Here is a 19,473-nt window from a genome sequence, read left to right on the forward strand (position 1 = left end):
ACAACTTTTTTTTTTTTCTTTTTTTTTTTCTGGATAATCACCATTTGCAGAAAAAAAATCGGTACTGTTGCTCCCTGAATTAGTGTAAATCAGGCCATATGCTATTTCTAGTTCTGGAAAATATGATATTTTTCCTCCCTTCTGCTTAGAAATTGTTTTGCATGGCTTTTTAATTTTTTTTCCTCAGAGCATATTAGTATACTGTGTTTTGTTGATGTATACAGGGGTGATTTCCAAGACCACATAGGAGAAAAGAGTAAAGCGTGTGCTGTTTGTTTGGATGGTTTACCCAGTCATTGCACAGTGAAGGCAGAACTCAGTCATGAATTGTTCATTTAGTATCAGTTACCACTGTGACCACTCTGTGCAAGTTGCTTTGCAAACAGAACTATAGAGATATGTTTATTCTCTTACTCACTGAGAGCATTTCATAAAGAATGCATGTAGGAGATTACATGAAAAATTGTATGGCCTTTTTTGTTGTTTGCTTCATTTTTGTTTTTTTTTCCTGACCTACATTTTATGTGGCATATGTCAGGAGAGCTCAGGCATTTTAGAGTACTACTTCTGTATGCACTTTCAAATACCTTTTCCTACTGCCTCTGGTTGCTATGTATGAAAACCTGTGCACTGTATCACTGAAGAGATGCCAAATTTCGAATGTCATGCAAGGTAGCAGAGCTGTTCCAAGGGCAGATGGCTAAAAGTTAGACTGTGACTAAAGTGTATTAGGCCCTAGTGTATGGTTGTGTATCTTTCTGATACTTCCAAACAATGTAGCACAAACTGCCTTACTTCATCCACTCTCTTTGGTATCACTGATTTACTGAGTCAGGCTGTAGTTGTGAGAGGTGAAAGGAAGGGTGGCTGACAAATTGCAGACACCACTGTAAGAACTGAGATTAGAGAGCTGATGTCCATGTTTGAAAGACAGAATATTCTGTATGAAATCCATATCTTGACATTCTCATTCATTTCAAATCATTCCTGATAAATTGTTCCTTTTTATTCTGGGGTAGTGTAGCATGCAGTAAACAGTTTCCAGCCACTAACAGTTTGCTAATTAGGAACCCTACTTGATAAAGAAAGCAATTAACATTTGAACTCACTTTAAAATGCTAAACATACATTCTTTAAGCAACATCTTTTTTTATGCTATTGGATACTTAATTTAATAATATACTCATCCCTGAATATTATTTTAAAAAAACCCAGTGGAAATGCTTGGATGCAGTAACTGAATGATAAGTTGACAAGTTTCTCTTCAGCTGTAGGTGAAATGTCGCTGTTGTCATGTATGGTATTTGACATTTTAAAAACTGCCTTTTGAAACAGAAGTTTTCCAACAAGGAAAGACAAAAAATATCTTCAGTCCCTAAACCTTTTATTTGAACAAGAACAAATGAGTGCCACACTAATATCATAACTAAGAGGTTTTTTTCTTGCTTGCTTTTATTATTTTTTTCACATTCAATTGTACAGTTTTTATGTAATTGATATATAACACACTGCATCCATTCTCATGAATGAAAAACTCAAGCCTTTGGCGTGGGGCTGTATTCATCTCCCCAGATTTTACCCATGAAATATGCATACGTTTAATCTAAACTGATCAAACAGGCTCCATTTGAAACACCTCCATACCATCTTAATACAAGTGTCTTAGGCCAGTGGGATGAATGGCCCTCTTGAGATGCCTGCCTCTCCATTAAAGACAGATGGTGCCTACATGACCATCCTAAATTTGATGTCACATCTAACTTTTAGATGATTAAGGCTTGATGAGGTAAATTGCATGTAAAATCACATAAAATTGATATGATACAACATGGACTTAAGAACTTTTTATTTAGAAGAAATTCCAACATTAATTATATTATAGAAGAAATACAAAATAAGTTAGATACCAACATATTTTGCTACTATATTACTTTGCAATATAACTTCATGTGAAACAAGTCAACAATGAAGGAAAGAGGGCTGAACAATCAGAGAAATTATTCTCTTCAAGAGAAGAAAACAGTTCTCATTCTTTGCTCTTCTCCCTAGGTAGACTAGTGATTCACATTACCTTTCATCCTTCTCTCTAAGGGTATGGGCAATAGAAGAAATAAAGGAAAAAATTTGGTCTGTAAGGAACAAAAGATAGTCCAGGACAACAAGGCAATTAGGGGGAAATAAAGGTGATAAATTATGGGAAATGGAATTCCATTAAGAAAAAAACAAGTACACTTACTATTCTTTAAAAATGTCTCTCAATTTGTTCATCCTTGTCTGCCTGATTTTGTTAAAATGGCACTTCCTAATGAAAATTATTTCAGCATTAATTTACTGTGTGTTTTTTTGCAGTGTATTTTGTAAATCGATTTACAAAAGTGTTCTTGTTATTCAGGACCACCACCACATGCAAATTACAACCTCTCATTTTATAAAGTAAAAAGAAAACATAAAAATAAAACACCATGGTGTTATAACCCTCCATATTTAAATAGTTTAATTCCATACACTTACTTTCACCATACTTTCAGCCATGTGTTTCCTGTATAAACAGCTGTAATGACTTGAGAGAATGGCATTTTACTAGTGGATACTGATCATCCATTTGCATATAGGAAAGAGGATTTGTTATAAATATAAGACTTGATATAAATATCAGAGAAAATTATTATACTTTGGGGACTTGGTGTAAATTATTTTCACCAGAAAGTTAAGAAAATGCCTCTCAGCTAATTGTGGGATGCACATCTGTGCATGCATCAGATTCTGCTGATGGAAGTTACTGGGCAAACACTATTATTGTAATGAGTTTTCTGCATTCACTAATGACCAGAAGAATATTTTATCAGAAATCACTTTCTGATGTTGGAACCTTAGTCCTTAATGCTTAGATCAAACAGGAGAACTTAAACATATAAATCCTCATTTTGTTACTTTTATGTCAGATCTTTGCTGGTATCGTGTACTCAGAACATCCAGTGGCTTCTGGAAGAGCCATTTTATGTCTCAGCACCTCCAAAAATGAGATTGTGGAAAACTGATTTGAAAATCTCATGTAAGTAATACTGACTGAAAAGCAACAACATTTCAGGATGAAATATTTTGTTTAAGATATCAGTCATTGTAAATGATGCAAACTTCTGTATTTAGTTTTTGAAGGCATTTGTGCTTTACTCGAAACAAGTGCTTTTACTAAATTAGTTTGAGCAATCATCCTTTTTAAAATAATTAACCCTGTGAACACTTGTTGGAAAGCCAGCCTGGAGCTTTTCCATCACATTCCTCGTGCTTAATGAACTATGGCTACACAGGGGCTTGCTGTCTTTTGGGTGTCCTATCATAATCAGTGAGCAACCCAGAGAATCACTACTTATCAATGTGGATGCGGCTGTACTGTTTGTTTCTAAAGGAAGATGGTTCACAAATGTCAGGGGGAGAAAAGGACTCTGTAAATATGAAAACAGGTAGTATATTCATTAAAACCAAAAGTTTTCTAAATAGAAGCAATTCTATTAAATTCAGTAGAATTACTATCTCAGAATGCCATTATCCAAAGCTACATGGGAATTTTGTCTGTAGAATTCCTATCAATTTTGACGTGAACATTTCTGATGATGATTATTACTGTTTCCCTTTTGTTCAAATGTTTCATCTAATTTTTTTTAACAGAAGCCTTACTTATGCTTGAATGTACTTCTCTGGCAAGGTTGTAACATTAGCCCTCATTCAGCAAATGTTTAAATTACAAACAACACAGATTATAATAGGTGATACGTCCTATACCATGATAGATATAGGACAACAGCCTCTCTGCTCTAGCTGATGTTTGAGAGAGCTGAAAGCATGTCAGTGATGTAAGGCAATGCCAAGACAATAGGTTTCACCCAAGGGTATAGTTCAGACTATGGCATAAGTAGCAGCTGTTACACCAACTTGCTTAAAGTCTCATTATGCCATTCTTGTACCTGCTAAACTGCAGAGATCCATTGGTTACAATGGATCCACAATTCTAGGAAGGTGCCATAGTAAAGAATGATCAGAGAGGTAAAAAATGGAAGAAGTACAGATTATCTTTGCAGTTAAGATCTAAATTAAAATAATTTCATTTTGCTTTTAACTGGGAAAAAAAACAAAACAAAACAAAACAAAACAATGTATGTTTAAATGTTATTTCTAAATGCTACATCTATTTGCTATTTAGAAGCAGATCTGTAGTCTCACACACATATATATGCATGTCTATGGATATATGCCCTTTTAAAAGGAAAGAAATTCAGTCACATGTCTGTGCAGCTCCTATATTATTCAATTAGCCCCAGGGTGTGAGGATGATCTTGTCCTTTATGAATCTGAAAGGTTAAAAGCCCATCCTAAGTTAAGCATCTTCATTTATTTCCAGAATCAGACTCATAATTTTTCTCCATAGTCACTGGTCATTTCTGAAGGACAGCTGATGCCTTCTGCCTTCATTTCTCTCCAAGACCAAAAGAATCTCTCAGCAGGTGCCCAAACTTCTATATAAAATACAGAGGCAAGTACAAGACTGACTTTAACTGGACTCACATTTTAGGTGACTAAAATTAGTGAGGTGAATCCTGCTCACCTAGGTTTGTTATCTCTATGTAGACACTTGGTGTTGTGCAGTAAATGCAGACTACAACAAATATCCTTGTAAGTTCCCAGAACTTCAAAACAAGGCATTGTGAAGTTGTTTTCCTGAATTTTTTGTCTAAACTGGGCATGAATTTTAAATATTTGACTGAAATTTGAATAATGTTTTCAGCACTTGTCTGGCATCTTCAAAAAACATGCACAAGTAAAGTTTTAAAAACATCATAAGCTCATCTCTTCTGCTAAAATTATTGTTTCTGTCTTCAGTGCCTTCTTGTGAAGCAAAGGAAACTATTGTAAAAAATACATCCATCTGAGAGCGAAGACAATGAGAATAGATGCAATTGTCTTGACTCAGAGTTTGAACCCTTCATTTTAAATTGGTAATTAGCTTTTTTTGGTCTCAAGAATGTTGTATTTCTGAAACATAAATGATTATGAAACAGCATAATTTTCTTGATTTAAAAGTTTCATTCTATGTTTGATATGATTGTAGTGAAGCACAATCTCTACCAAAATTGCCACCTGTGCAGGAAAGACTTATTATGAGAAAGATGTGAAAAGTATACCTATATAATGCAATTAATTTCATATTGTCTTCACCATTGCTTCTTGGATATTAGGGTGTAAATAAGTTAGGTATGGTCATTCACTTCATATGTTCAGATTTTGGGAATAGGTGAGATATTTAGAAGCTCAGTACTGTCTCTTCAGCAACTGATGTCAAGACCTTTTTAAATTAAAGAGTTCTATTGATGTAGTATCTTTTTTCCTCATTTTTTTTCTCCACAAAAGAAAGAACCTTACAGTGATTGATTTTTTGCACATGACTAAAAAAATCTTATCTTGAAAGCTTGAGGATATAATGAGTGACATTTATGTAAAATCTGCCTCTATTCCAAAACAGTAAAGCTTTTCTGGCTTTTCACCTCCAATCTCGATCAAAAGCAAAGTAGAGACAAGTTTGAACAAATGGCATCTCTCATACTTTTTCTTCCCTAGAACAAGCTGACCATCTCCACCTGGCAGCCCTTAGGAACAACAGTCTTGGTGGGGCAAATATATGGGAGAAGGTTCTGCAGTAAGACTTTTGAACACAAAAAAAGATTAGTAACTGATCTTTTCCATAGCAAATCATGGCAGCAGAGTTATGTGTCTTTCATTCACTTTCCCTTTAGCAAATTTCTCTGTGCTTCTCTTTTTTTTTTTTCTATGTCTATTTTATTTGTATTCTTCTGGATAAGATGGCACAATTCCCACTCAAATATTGTGTGTAAGAATTATGTACAATAAACTTCTCTTCAGATCTAGAAGGCTTTTTCTCCTGCTGTACCACACCTGACAAGCAACTGCTCTCCAGCTTCTAAATTTGAGCACTTATTAGAAAGTTTTACATCAACTGGCATAGTGACAATAGAACAGTCTTATCTACAATAGAAGGAAATGTTCTCTTCAGAAGTATTATGCAAAAACAGAAGGGAAATAAGCATTAAAATAAAGCACTTAAAAATAGGCTACAAGGTCCTTGATGTGTCTTTCCATCATCTCAAGATGATATGAGATAATTATCAAAACAAAAAAAAAATAATATATTCCAAGGCCAATCGCTACAACTTTTTAGGATTTGTCTGGTGTATCTACATATACATAATAATTTTCCTGTCTGTTGCATGAGGTCATCTTTACTGATTTTCACACTGATTCTGAAAATAACTGCCTTGGTTATTCCCATTACACTTCCCTGCTAAACTGGTGGGCACAAATGCATAAACCAAATGCACAAGCACAGGATAATTCTCTTGAATCTTATACTGCTTTTTATAAAAAGATAAAATTGCTTTTCATGCTATTACAGTAAAGCGTTATTTCACAGTACAGTCTAAGGGGCAATGACAGTCATTCTTTGACAGGGGGTGATGCTATGGTTTCCCCAACTCCAGACAGTCAGAAACATGGGTTAAGTCTGTTCTCAACACGTGTAAGATAATAACTAAGAAATGCCTACAGCAACTTTTTTGTTTTTCTTCTTGGCTTTTGAGGCTGTAGGTGTGCTCATAGCACACTTTCAAAATATTTTTTTCAGGCAGGAATATTTTTATTTAGTTTTTTATGAAACTGGAATTGTGTTCTCATCTCCAAGAGCTGATATCTTAGAAAAGGCCTTAAAGAAATTAAGCCCTCAGAAACATTACAGGAACTGGGAGCACATATATTAGAAAATCATGAAAGATGTAATGAGTTATTTCTATACTACAAAATAAAACTGTGGCACTAAGAAAATTGTGCAAAATTTAAATAATGAAAATTAGATCTTGCTGGCCGATCTTTAAAAAGAATTGTACAAACATTCATGGTGCCAATGTTTGACTTTTCAATTTAATAAAAGCAGTAAGAAATATGTTTTTCATTTCACTGCCTTTCACTATTCATACAGGCTAATTCTCACTCTACCAGTGGCTCATTTCTTCAATTACAGGATGTACCTTCATTACACTTGATATATTATATTAAACAGTAAGTGTCTTATGCTAATATACAGAAACTTGTGGTTGCCAGGCATCGTCCTTAAAGTAAAAAAAATACTTTTAATTAAACAGTTGTCTTCAATATGAATAGCTGTCATAAGTTACTGCTATTACCCAGGGGGTAATGTTTCCAAAGCTCATTAGGAATTATTCAAAAAGAAATCCCACACCAGCATTTACTGAGTAGTACATGGAATACATAAATACAGTCAAATTGCCAAGTAGACAGTTCTCTACTGTGGTCCTAAAGAAATGAATTGTATAACAGAACCAAAGAAACTTTGGGCATTTTCTGAAATTTCCCATTGCATTCTGTGCAGAAATGAGACAACAACATTTTTCCTTTGTATAACTTGCTCTTTTCACTGTTATATTCATATTTTCCCCTCTAATACTTATCCCAGTATAGATCTTCTTCAAAATTCCAACTACTTTTAGTTATGACTAATGTTACAATTTTTTCCAGATTACAATAACAAGAAGGATAATTATTTGATATTGATAAGGAAAATTTACTTATTCACAAATCATAAAAAAAAAATTAAACTTTGCCCAGGAATTTTGAGAAATGCATATTCTTTATTCTCTTTTAAATTTGTTTCTTTAAGAAGACTTTCCTATTTGTTCTGTGTTATCATAGCAGGTTTGTCAGCCATGTGTATTCCTGAACTTCTAATAACTTTTGAGTCTGTCAGCTGATTTCAGACTAATTTGATGCAGAGGTGGAACTTTCATAAAGATTTCCTGAGTACATAATTCAAAAAATCTGGTTGAATAGAGGATTATGTGTCCTAATGAAAGAAAAATTGCCATATGAACTTATATCTGGTTAGGTACCAAATAATTAAATCAGAAAAGTGCCCTAAGAAGTACTCTGATGCATGGAAGATTAGTCAAATTTTTCTTCTTCTTGATATCAGATTCAATTAAAGATGATAATAAGGAGCACTTTTGGCAGCCTTTAACTGAAGCTCAGTGGTGAACTGTTTTACCTCACACTCCTTGATGACATAACACAGTTAGGAACCAGCTGTCTGTTTCCGTCTCAGACTACACCATTTCTGCAGGGCTGCATGTTGCTCATCCTGTATTAACCTCTGGTGGAGCCAAGCAGGTACAGCAAACTCCAAAGGCTCCCTTTGGGTTAGTTGGAACAGTTTGTAGCAGTTTGTAAGCAACTTGTAGAAAAAAGCTTGCATAAAGGCTTCCTCCAGGTGCTCAGAAATCCACTAGCAGTAGTTAGAACATGTTGTAAACAAGGAATAAAAAAACTCTGTTTTTCTTAGAAGCACAAAGGCCTTTTGTGTCACTACCCGGCATATATGAAATATGGTGACAAGGAGGAAAGTTAGTGAAAATGACAACAAGACAAACGAGTGTTTAGCAGCAAAACAAATCTGCACTTCAGAGTCTAAGTAGGTGAGTCATATGATAGGAAATGAGATAATTAATAGAAATAGAACCCAAACCATGGACAGTGGAAAAACTGTTTCAATTCTGTCACCTCAAACTGAAAGGGTGTTTGTGGTGATTGTTTTTCAGAAAGCAATGTGACAGTGTTGAGAAACTTGTTATTATATGCAATTTTGCAAGCATTAAAGACTTCCTAATTTTTGGCAAGACTATGTCAAGGAATTTGTGCCTCCAGGCTTTGGGAGATCTTGGTCAGAGAAACAAATTAAAAACTTGATTATTATCTAAAAATAACTATTTTCAATAAAATATTCAGAGAAGATGATGAAGAAGAATAAAAGTGCATGCTTACATTTCTCTATTGAGGAAAAAGATGAAAAGAGTGAAAAAGTTTAATATAATTATTTGGTGAGGAATGCATTGAAAGAATAAGGGATGAGAGATAAAAAGTGGATCTGAATGAACAGCAGTTTTGAAAGAACCAGTCATGCTATAGAAAGCATTAAAAAAAATTCAATAAGCACAGATATATCTGAAGTTTTGTAAGATAGGTTTGGGAATTACTTGCCTGAAAAAATAACTTGCAGTAGTTTGATAAAATTCAAGTACAAAAGGAATTATAAGGGGAACAAGAAATAGGTTGTGATACCAGGTAATGCACAAATATCTAGGACTAAAAATTCATTAGCAGTGGTGTTTATGTCTCACCAAGCTTGGTCTTTTGGGCTTAAGAGTTTGCAACTATAGTAATACAGTAGGTTTTAAAAGGGCTTTTGCTTTCAATGGAATTTTTTACATGACCAGAACAACTGAAATGATTGTTTAATGGTTGAAAGTGCTTGTTGGTTTGTTTTTTTCTCTAGATACAGAGAAATGCCATTTACTAAATAGCAGAACTGAAACATCAACTAAAAAGTAATGTAGCAACAGAGACGAAAACAAGTTCCTGGCTTGGAATCACACCTCTTGTTAAACATATTATTCTGTATGTATCATGCATACATAGATAAATATTTTAAGAGTTGAACTAGCTTTATGTTTTCAAACACTAACTGAAAAAGTTACTTGCCATTTTTGCTTTTGGAAGATGAAGCTGTAAGGCAGCCTTTGTGTTTGAGATTTTTTTTGCAAAAGAGAAGGATCTTCCACAGTTCTGCAGTTTATGGATTTGTAAAATGGTAGTTGCTAGCGGCCTTTTTCATCCCACTTATTCACCCAGTAATACATCTTTTTTGTTTCTCCACAAATTAAATTAGAATTCATAATTCTGTATCTGAATTAGCTTCCCACAGAGAGCCTTATTATAACAAATGAAGTTGTAATAACTCATTTTAACAATTTAATCTATAAATTCATAGAAAGCACTTTATGTGTTTCTGTAAGTGAACAGAACTTACTTTTAAAGGAAATTTAAGGGAATTATATGTACAGTATGGTGAGTGACTGATACATTTTTGCATATCTGTCATTACAGTGTATTAAGCACAAAATAACATAGGAAATAGGAATGTTAGCAGAAGACCTGAATATGAATTTCAGAGAAATAAGACTGGAGAGAAAGAAAAGAACTTTTTGTGAAAAGAACAGGATTCTGCTGATGTGTTAGTGTATGTGGAAATGTATTCTAATCAATACCAGGATTTCAAATAAAAACTGCTGCCAGAAGTGTTGATAGACTTTCTTATTGTGGCACACTGTGCTTAGCCTGCAGGCAATTCTGAGTGACGTGGCAGATATTAGGCTTTATTTATAGATACAGACAGACTAGTACAACTGCCTTTTAAGCCATTCTTAAAAGATAGTAATTATGAAAATGGCTACTGTTTTTTTTCATGTCTCAGCATATTCCTAACTGTCAGGGAAGAGTTGGGCAGAAGAGGGCTGTTCTAGGGCTGGGGCTGGCAGGGCTGGCAGTACCACACTGCCACCAGCGAGGGTGCAGCCCTGCAGGACCTGTACAAGGTGAGCAGGGCAGGAATGGTGGCAGTGGCTGGGGACGGCCACAGCCTGGCTGAGATCCTTGTGGCTCTCTTTCTCAGGAAATGGTGCAGGGCTGCTTGGAGACACCACCTCAGAGCATGGGTAGCCAACTTCCTTGGCACTGGAAGAGACTTCAGAGCCTGTTGAGGTGTTCAAAATCTTGACACAGGCCATCTCTTTTCCTTGTCTTTTCTCATTTCTCACTCTTTGAGTTTTCAGAGTGCAGTTTTTTTTCTCTTAAGTATAACTTTATTTTGATTAATCTCTGTTTCTGACTTAAAGAAAAAAGTGTATTATACAAGTGGTCTTTTTATTTGTCAATACTATGTTCCTCAGGGATTTCCATCTTCTCTACTGGCAACCTTGGCTTAAAAATGTTTGCTTTGGAGTATTCTTTTGTAGAATATTCCAAAGCAAACATTTATAAATGCCTTGTAAACAAGAGTATCAGGTACTTTTATTTCACTACACTAATGTGAACAAACAAAGAAGCTTGTAACTGTGCCTGAGACCTGAGTTATTCAAAGTCAGAGGAATTTCCAGTCCTAATAATTCCTTTTTTGTATTTTCTTATTTTTTTTGTGCATGTAAATTCTTGAAATAGGATTGATAAGGATGGAACAAATTTATGTCTTTTAGATATTCATATGTCCATATGTATTGCTCTGTTGAGAACAGAAAACTAGATGTTACTTGGTAGATATGAACCTTAGATATTACAGTTCACAAATCTGTAAATATTAAGTGTTTATATTTAAATCAGGGATTACACAATGCCACTTTCATCATACCAAGATTTTGTTTTTTTGAACAAAATTATCATCTGTCTTTATCATTAGAAAGCCTGTATATTTAAGTGTCTTTACCTAAAATTTTTCATGCCATTTGAACAGGAATATTCCAAACAACTAAAAATTTGTTGAGTGATATCCTGCATCATTCTTGCAAAATACATATTTTTTGCAACATCTGTAATTTTTGCTCTTATACCACCACAGATCATTGAAGGTGAATTTATTCATCTCAGAGTAATTATATCAAATGTTTATTTAACAGAACACAAGTAGTTTAGATTAATGTCTCTGGCTTATTATGGTACCACACTTCTCAATACTTTGTAAAATACAATATGTAAAAGAGTCCAAAGAGAGCAGCATAAAGATCAGTCAATCAAAACACGTACAAATCCCATAAATATGTAATTCTTTTCAGGTATATAAGTCACTGAGCTCACCCAGTTTGAATTTTTCTTCCTTATTTAAATTGTAGCAATAAAAACTAGGAAATGGCAAGTTTTCAGGAACTTGAGGTCATCTATCAAAACCTGACAGTCCACTGGAGGGGAGGCTGGGTGTGGAACATTTAATGGCAACTATAACACTACTTGTGATATTAAAAGTTCTTTTAAAGTCATTAATGTCTTTTCCTGATGGCAAGTCTAATATGCTTCCCCTCTGCTCTCTAGGAATAGTTGGTTTTCATTTTAGACCATTATGTTCAATTATGCTGAGTAAAAAGTAGGACAGCAGACAACAGAAACATTTTTCTTTTAGGGCTGTTCTCTCAGGACATTTTGAAGACATCACTGGCTGAGGGACCTGAAGGTACTTCTGTTACACAATCTGAACCTTAGTTTCCTAATTGCTGCATCCAATGTTTTTTATTTGCTCTTTATTTAATACTCAGAGTAGTATGAATGTAATGTGTCTGTGTAAAAGGTTTATACTCTTAATTAAATAGGCTTCTTAAAGTACAATAATTGTGAAATCACATCACTTTACCTCAAAACAGTTAAAAGAGCCGCAAGCTAAGCAGAGAAAGAGATGTCATTTTAGATTAGATATAAATGTTAATTAAGAACTTTTACATGCTGAAGTTGAGAGGAAATATCTTCATGTCCTATCCTTCTGAACAGGAATAATTACCCTGACAGATTTTTGAAAACTTTACCCAGAAACAACATTGCACTAGCTAGAAAAAATGTTAATATCTGTCTCAATTTCCTGCTCAGGTATTAAGAATTATTATAGAGAGACTTCAGTGGCATATTGCCAAGAAATACTGAAAATCCAATCTCAATATGTACAAAACTACAACAAAGCGTGCCAAATTAGTTATGCAAGTAGCTGTCTGGCTAAATTTCTTGTAACCTAAACTGATTCTGTTCCAAGTTGCTTTCCAAATGGATCTAGGGTGGAAACTTGATTTTCTGCTCATGATAGATGGCAGTAATTTACCTATTACTTTTATTACTATTAATTAAATCTTTTGAAGTTTCTGGATTTAAATGTCCTTGTTCTTGCTTTTAGATCTATATTACTTCAAATGAAGGTTAAAAGGAGAAGGTGAATCTTCTATTCCACTGTAATTCTAACAATAATTTTCCAGATTGATAGAGACATTGATTCTCCCATAGCCATTTGAAGGTAGCATTTGTACAAAAATATATATCTATATACACACATACATTCATACATACATACATCCACACACTAGAATACATGCATTTGCATATAAACATACACATACAGAGATGGGAAGATTTTTCAAAGTAAACTGCCTGTCTTTGTACTCACTTTCTGCTAAGATCAATAAAACTTCTGAAATCCAATTTGTACCTTTGAAAAATCTTCTCCATACAGATTATTTTCAGAGCTAATATTCAACAGATTAACCCTGTCGCTTCATCAATAGAAAGAAAAAGGGCTTAACTTCTACTTTGGCACTTATGTTAGAAAACTCATTCACCTTTTTGGAAAAGAAATATATTGTATTCCATTTGCTGTATTTTATCTTTTCTACAGGTAATAATAATGTCTGTATCACTGAGGTTCATGTCATTTAACTTCTCATAAGTTTTCCCTAATTGCAGTAACACATCTTACAACATTTAATAAAAGACAATTGAGGGCAAAAATATGACTGTTATGTCACTGTTATCATACCATTTTTTAGCAGAAGAGAGGAGGGGAAGGGAAATAGTGTTAATTAATTCTGTACTATAAGAACAATGAATAAAATTTTAGGAGCAGATAAGAGTGCTTGTTTTGACAACCATCTCTTTATTACTGTTTTTCAATAGTAATTCACTCTGAATTACATTTTATAATCAAAACATGATATCATTTGCAGTTATTTTGTGAGGACTGTGGATGTCATGAACAACAAAATATCTTTGCTAAAACACCTTCGTTTTCAGCTGAAAAATAAACAATTTTATTTTTCTGAAAATAAAAAGCAGCTCTTTTCTGATGGCTTTAACCACTAGTCTCCTCTTGGCACTGAAACATGGACTTCTTTTTTTTTCCCTAAGACAATGTTTCTCAGTTACCCAAGGTCCAAATGGCTCCTGTCTATCCCACAGACTGTTCTCAGTATTTTTCAGTCTGTCGTATGTTCATTGTCCATCTATACAAAACCTCTAACCATTTAATGCCACTTGATTGTTCCTGCTATTAGTACTGCCTTAGGTCTCATTTTTGCAAGCTTTTGGAATTCTTCTGTAGTTCCTCACTACTGCTTTCTTATGTCTCCTCCTTACTTCTTCTACCATCTTTTCTGTCCCTTCTCTAAAATTACCAAGCCCTGGTTCCCTTGTAGACAGACTCCTGTCCCTGTCCTGCTTCTCACTTTTGCACAGAAACCTGTTACTGCCTCCAGCCTACCACTGATTTCACCAATGCTGATGGCTCAGCTTTTCCTACCACGTCCTTCCTCTCACACATACAAAGTGCCTTGCTCTTGCTGCCTCTTGGCTCTTGATTTTTGACCTGAATTCCCAATCTGGCACTGAATCTGCACTTGATTTCTTTTATAGAAAGTAGTATTTTTATTATACTGCTTTGTTTATGACTTTCTCTTCATATAGCATCCAATTTCTTTCCCTAGTTATTATTTCTCCTGTTTAAGAACACCTGAGTCTTTTAGTTTCCTTTGTTCCAAGTTGCTATAAATTAGACCAGACTAATCTTACCTAACTTTAGCTGTCTAAAAGGTAGGATGCAGCCTGAGCTGCTCATCCTACTTTTTTACTTCTGAAGTTGCTAACTGGGTACAAAATACATTCATTATTAATGTAAGAGGCTTATAAGAACTTATAGTTTTTTAACCTTGAAAAAAAAAATGAATGGCACCTAGTTGTTCTAGACATGACAAAAACGAAATAAATTAAACCACCAAACAAAAGAAAAATCAGTTTGCTGATTATGTTAGATGCCTAAAGACAAGAAATATAAATATAAATAGATCGACCTGGAAGCCTTACTATTTGATCAACAGTATTACTTATATGGTATAATAAACATTAAATTATATAATAGAAAGATAAAGTTCATGATACACAAGTCATATTATATTAGTACTAGCAAATTTACAAAATACAATAATAAACGTTAAATATATATTATTTTACATCATCTTTAATAGGTAATATGAATACAAAATATTAAACCATACAAACTTAAAGCAATAAAATCAATATTTGTATTAATGTGAGAGGTCAGAAACTGAAAAGGGAAGGAGTGCTGATCTAGCTCAAAGACATATCTGCTCTGAAGTCCAGAATACTGTTGAATCCAAAGACATCTGAGGCATGACAGCAAAAGATGGAAAGTATATCAGACTAAGGATTATGGTGAGCCATTGAGTCACCCCAGGACAGCCAAGTCAGTCAAGGTGGATATAACTTTGGATAAAGATGAAACAAAATTCTCTGAATCAGGGAACTGAGTGGTTTTACAAGGACACTAAATGAACTTTTGCTGGGAGAGGAATTTTGAAGCTATTCAGTAGATTCATGGAATGAGCTGAGGATGTGATAGAGAAAGTAAAGGATGCAACAGCAGGGAGTTATTCTCCACACTACAGAGTAAATAATGACTGAATGCAACTTGGGCAATGGTGATCCAAGTCACAACTGTAGGAAGAAAAATAAGCAAAAAGGTGCAACAAACCCAGAAGATTTGAGATAGTTTTTAATTAGCTCTGGGTAATTGCAAACTAACATTCTCCTCAGAGAAAGTTCAAGGGAAAAAACCACTGAGCGGAATGCTGACAATCTCTTAAGGACATAATATTAAGCATAATTCCATGTTATGCTTTAGAAACTTGACTGAGCACTTCCAAGGTTGAAGATGGGTATTTTTCAGATCTTGGGAGGGCATGACTGAGAGTCCAAAAAGATAGAGAAAACAGATCCACCTTTTTCTTTTTGAGGATGAGCTGGGAAAAATTATGCAGTCAGCTAAAATATAATTGATGAAAAATGCTGCAGCAAATAATTTAGTAAACGGTACATAAACTAATAGAATGTGTAAGCAGGCAGAATCTAAAAAGAAGATGGGTAACTTCCAATATGCGTTTGTGAAAAAGTATTACTCTTAGTGTTTTAATAAGGAGAGGTACTAGTTTTGACTTACTGCAATCTGTTACTGCACAGATATTACATACAGTGTCCAGAAACAAACTATATATGTCTGCCATTGGACAATATGGCATATTAATACAAAACACACTAATAGTGACAGTGTATTTATATATGTGAATTAAGGGTTTCTTAATTTCCTAATGATTACTGATCTACTTCTTATGTTATCAGCAAACCTGATGCTATGGAGCATCTTTTTGATTATCTAAATCAATTGCCCATCAATAGATGACAGGAAATAGGACTTTTTTTCCCTCCCCATGATATATGCTGTCAAATGCATTGACAAAATCAAAGAGAGAAAGCTTATTGAACTAATTTATTGGAGAAAAAAACCCTGTTCTCATGGTTGTGTTTCCCACATTTTATGAGCAAAAGCACTTGGAGTAGATAAATGTGTAGACCTTTGAATGCAAGAAAAGCATATGCATGAAAATTCCTTGCCTATTAATACAAGAAGTTAAGCATTTTGACTGTACTCCACTGAAAGAAAACTGTAAGGGACACATTTATATAGTAAACCAGAACAATTGAAAATAAATAATATATATAGTGTAATAAAAGCTTGCATTACTGCCAAGAAGTAAGTGTTCATGCCAAAAATGTTCCAGAGCACAGCTGCCAAAAAAACGTTGAGAGCATTATGAAACACACTACATCTATACATAGAGGGGGCTTGGAGAAGAAAAAAAAAAAAGTGTATTTATTCTTAGGACTCAAGTATATGAAATCATTGTGGTTATTTTACGCAAAATAAGCAAGGCTCTGAGCATGCTGGCAAGCATTCAAGAAAGCATCATGTTGCCTAAAAAGCATGTTGGTCTTTAAATTCAGGAGAAAGGCTCAAAGAAAGATATTTGAGTGTTTGAGGCAAGCTAAAACTCCAAAATGACACAAAAAATTCCACGTGCTGTTTGACATGGCTTAATAGTAGTCCTGACAATGCTAAGCTAGCTCAGGTCCTCATGAAGGTGATTTGAAAGGCACAGAGCAGGAGTTCTGCCATTGTCTTGAAAGAGATGAAAAGGAGATTGTCATTGCTGCTATGTGGCTTCCAAATGAGACCCTCCATGAGGAAGCCAGAGGCTCCTAGGAACTATTCCTAGTCTGCTATTTCCAAAACAGTACCACAACCAACAGGTTATGGGGGCTTTCCTCTTGAAGTTAGTTCTTTGAGGCATCAGAAAAGTCAAGACTGAGAGATCCAGGAGATGACCTGGAAACCCAAGGCTAGTGACAAGGCATGATGATAGGAGATGGAGCTCCATCATCTGAGAAGTGACTAAAGGCTTGGGGTCTCTTTCTGGGTAGAGAAGTCTGACGGGTGACAGACTGAGGTTTTACAATTCCTGAAGGCAGTGGGTAAGGTAAAGGCAGAACTGTTATTTACCAAATCTCACACTGCTGGAACCAGAGAGCATTCAATGGCACTAGTACGAGGTGAGCTTAAAATAGATAGGAGGAAGTGCTTCTTTACACAGCAGGAATCAAACTTTTAGAACTCGGTGCCGCATGAGATTTTTTTATTTTCATCTATGGAAAAGGATTTCTCATGGTCTGGTGAAAACTTCTCAGGGCTTAGATTGTTTGTGATATGTGATGCAGGAGCCTAACCTCTGTCTGATTGCTGCACAGCATCTTCAGCTCCTTCCTTGGCATTATGAATTCAATAGCTAGGAGTGTGCTCTTAACTTTGGAGCACTACAACATTACCTGCCACACTGTCTCACTGTTTTAGATTAGTATCTGCCTGTTTGCCTGTGAAGATAGATAAGCAGGCACATTAATTTCTCTTCCAAGTTTAATTTATGTAGCATTTTCCAGCTTCCCTGTGAAGCAGGATGGATCAAATATGGTCACAAAACAGGGAAAAGAACAGTAAGTCATAAACATGTGTAATAGGTTGCTTAATACAGGTGTCAGGAGAGAAAAGTACTAGAAAATGTGATTTGCAAACTATTAGACTATCAGATGCATACTTCCAGATTATGGCAAGACTGAATGGAGACTCCTACCATTAATAAAGAACAAACTTCTGAGTTTAATGGTTTAATACCTGCTGCTTTTGATGCTATGTGAAGTTTATGGTTGACTAATTACTTCTCCCATTGTCACAATATACATTGAAGAGGGAATATAGTGTCCCCCCCCTTTTTTTTTAATTTTAATTTTTTATTTTTTGTGCCTACAAGCAGAAAAGGAAAAGTGACATCTGAACTGATTTTTGGTTCTTCATTATTGCTGTTCCTAAACATACAAATCAGTGACGTAGACCCAACCTCAGGTATTCTCAGGTATTTAGTAAAGAAATAATTAAAACAATAATGAAAATAATAAGATTAAAACCAGTAGTTCTTTCTTCTGCGTTGCTCTGGCTAGTAACATGGTGCTGGCTCACTTCATTTCCAGATGCTAGATTTCACTAAAAGAAGCTAAAAATAAATTCAATACTTTCCTAAAATGACTTTCCAAAGTAAGCAAGTGCTGCAGTTGCCATAGGGATGTTGTAACATCATAAATGGGAAGAAGTTCTCATAGTGGTAAATAAGAACACTGGTGGGTAAGTTGTCCATTTGAGCATGTCTCAGAGAAGAATTACTCAGATAGTAGTTTTTGAAGGAGAAGGTTTTAAAAAAAGCCAAACAAAATGATTACCATTGATTCTGTTTGTGGCAGTACATATCTGTGAGTATAGGAACTCCCAGGTTGTAGGGATCAATGAAGACGCAGGACACTGCCTGTGCTAAGTGCTGTAGTACCTAAGCTGCAGGACCTACATCTTTCCTTGAAAAGAGAGGAAAATGTTGAAAAATACCCTTCAATTCTGTGAAAACAAAAACATCATCAAGCTCTTGCATTTAACATTTGTTCAGTGAGCCTGGAGCTGTCCAGCTTGTCCTTATTTTGCCTTCTCTTTTGTAATGCATTATGTGACTGAATTCTGGTAGTGCACTTACTGCCTTATATTATTCATTTATTCTGAAAGTCAATACAAACAAACACAAAGATGCCTAACAAACAAATGGACTTCCTTTTCAAGGTTTCTTCATAATATTCTACATCATAAAATTTCAAAGGTCAGATGATATAAATAAACAGTGACTTCATTGAAGTTGATACTACTGTCCTGATTTACAGCAAGTAGTAATCTAGCTCTAGTAACTCAAGCTTTTCATTCTGTGTTCAACTCAGAATAGAAAGCAAATGGCTGGATAATAAATACCATGGAAACAAGAGAAAACCCACACAAATCCTATAAAGAATCAGTTTAGGAAAAAAGAAGAAAACCCAGATTGTCTGTAGATAAAACAAAATTCACTGGGAATCTGTAACAAGACCATTTAAATACAAAATATTGTGATAGTTTCTACTTTTTATGATTTTTTTTTTTGCACTTGTCTTTGGTACATATGAGGTCTTTTTCTATTTAGATGGACATCTTAACTGGTTTTACCATGCCATTACCAGCTTGCTCTTCAGAACCCAGATTCAAAGAGGTCCCTTTCCCAGTCAGCTCTTTCT

At 34.7% G+C, this 19,473-nt stretch overlaps 1 protein-coding gene across 16 annotated transcripts in view; it reads left to right on the forward strand.

The window, feature by feature from the left end:
* Positions 1-19,473, forward strand: part of LOC135300335 (uncharacterized) — a 230,901-nt gene that overhangs the window by 158,934 nt on the left and 52,494 nt on the right. For 3 of the 16 annotated variants that reach the window (XR_010362216.1, XR_010362214.1, XR_010362219.1), the window contains exon 4: positions 12,080-12,130. The exons of 12 other annotated variants lie outside the window; for them this stretch is intronic. The gene's annotated coding sequence lies outside the window, so the exon portion shown is untranslated. Of the gene's footprint in view, positions 1-2,942; positions 3,053-4,396; positions 4,863-12,079; positions 12,131-19,473 lie in introns of those variants that run through there. One more of the 16 variants, XR_010362201.1, reaches the window with a different exon arrangement.

Source organism: Passer domesticus, chromosome 5 (assembly GCF_036417665.1).
Source record: "Passer domesticus isolate bPasDom1 chromosome 5, bPasDom1.hap1, whole genome shotgun sequence".
Classification (NCBI taxonomy): domain Eukaryota; kingdom Metazoa; phylum Chordata; class Aves; order Passeriformes; family Passeridae; genus Passer; species Passer domesticus.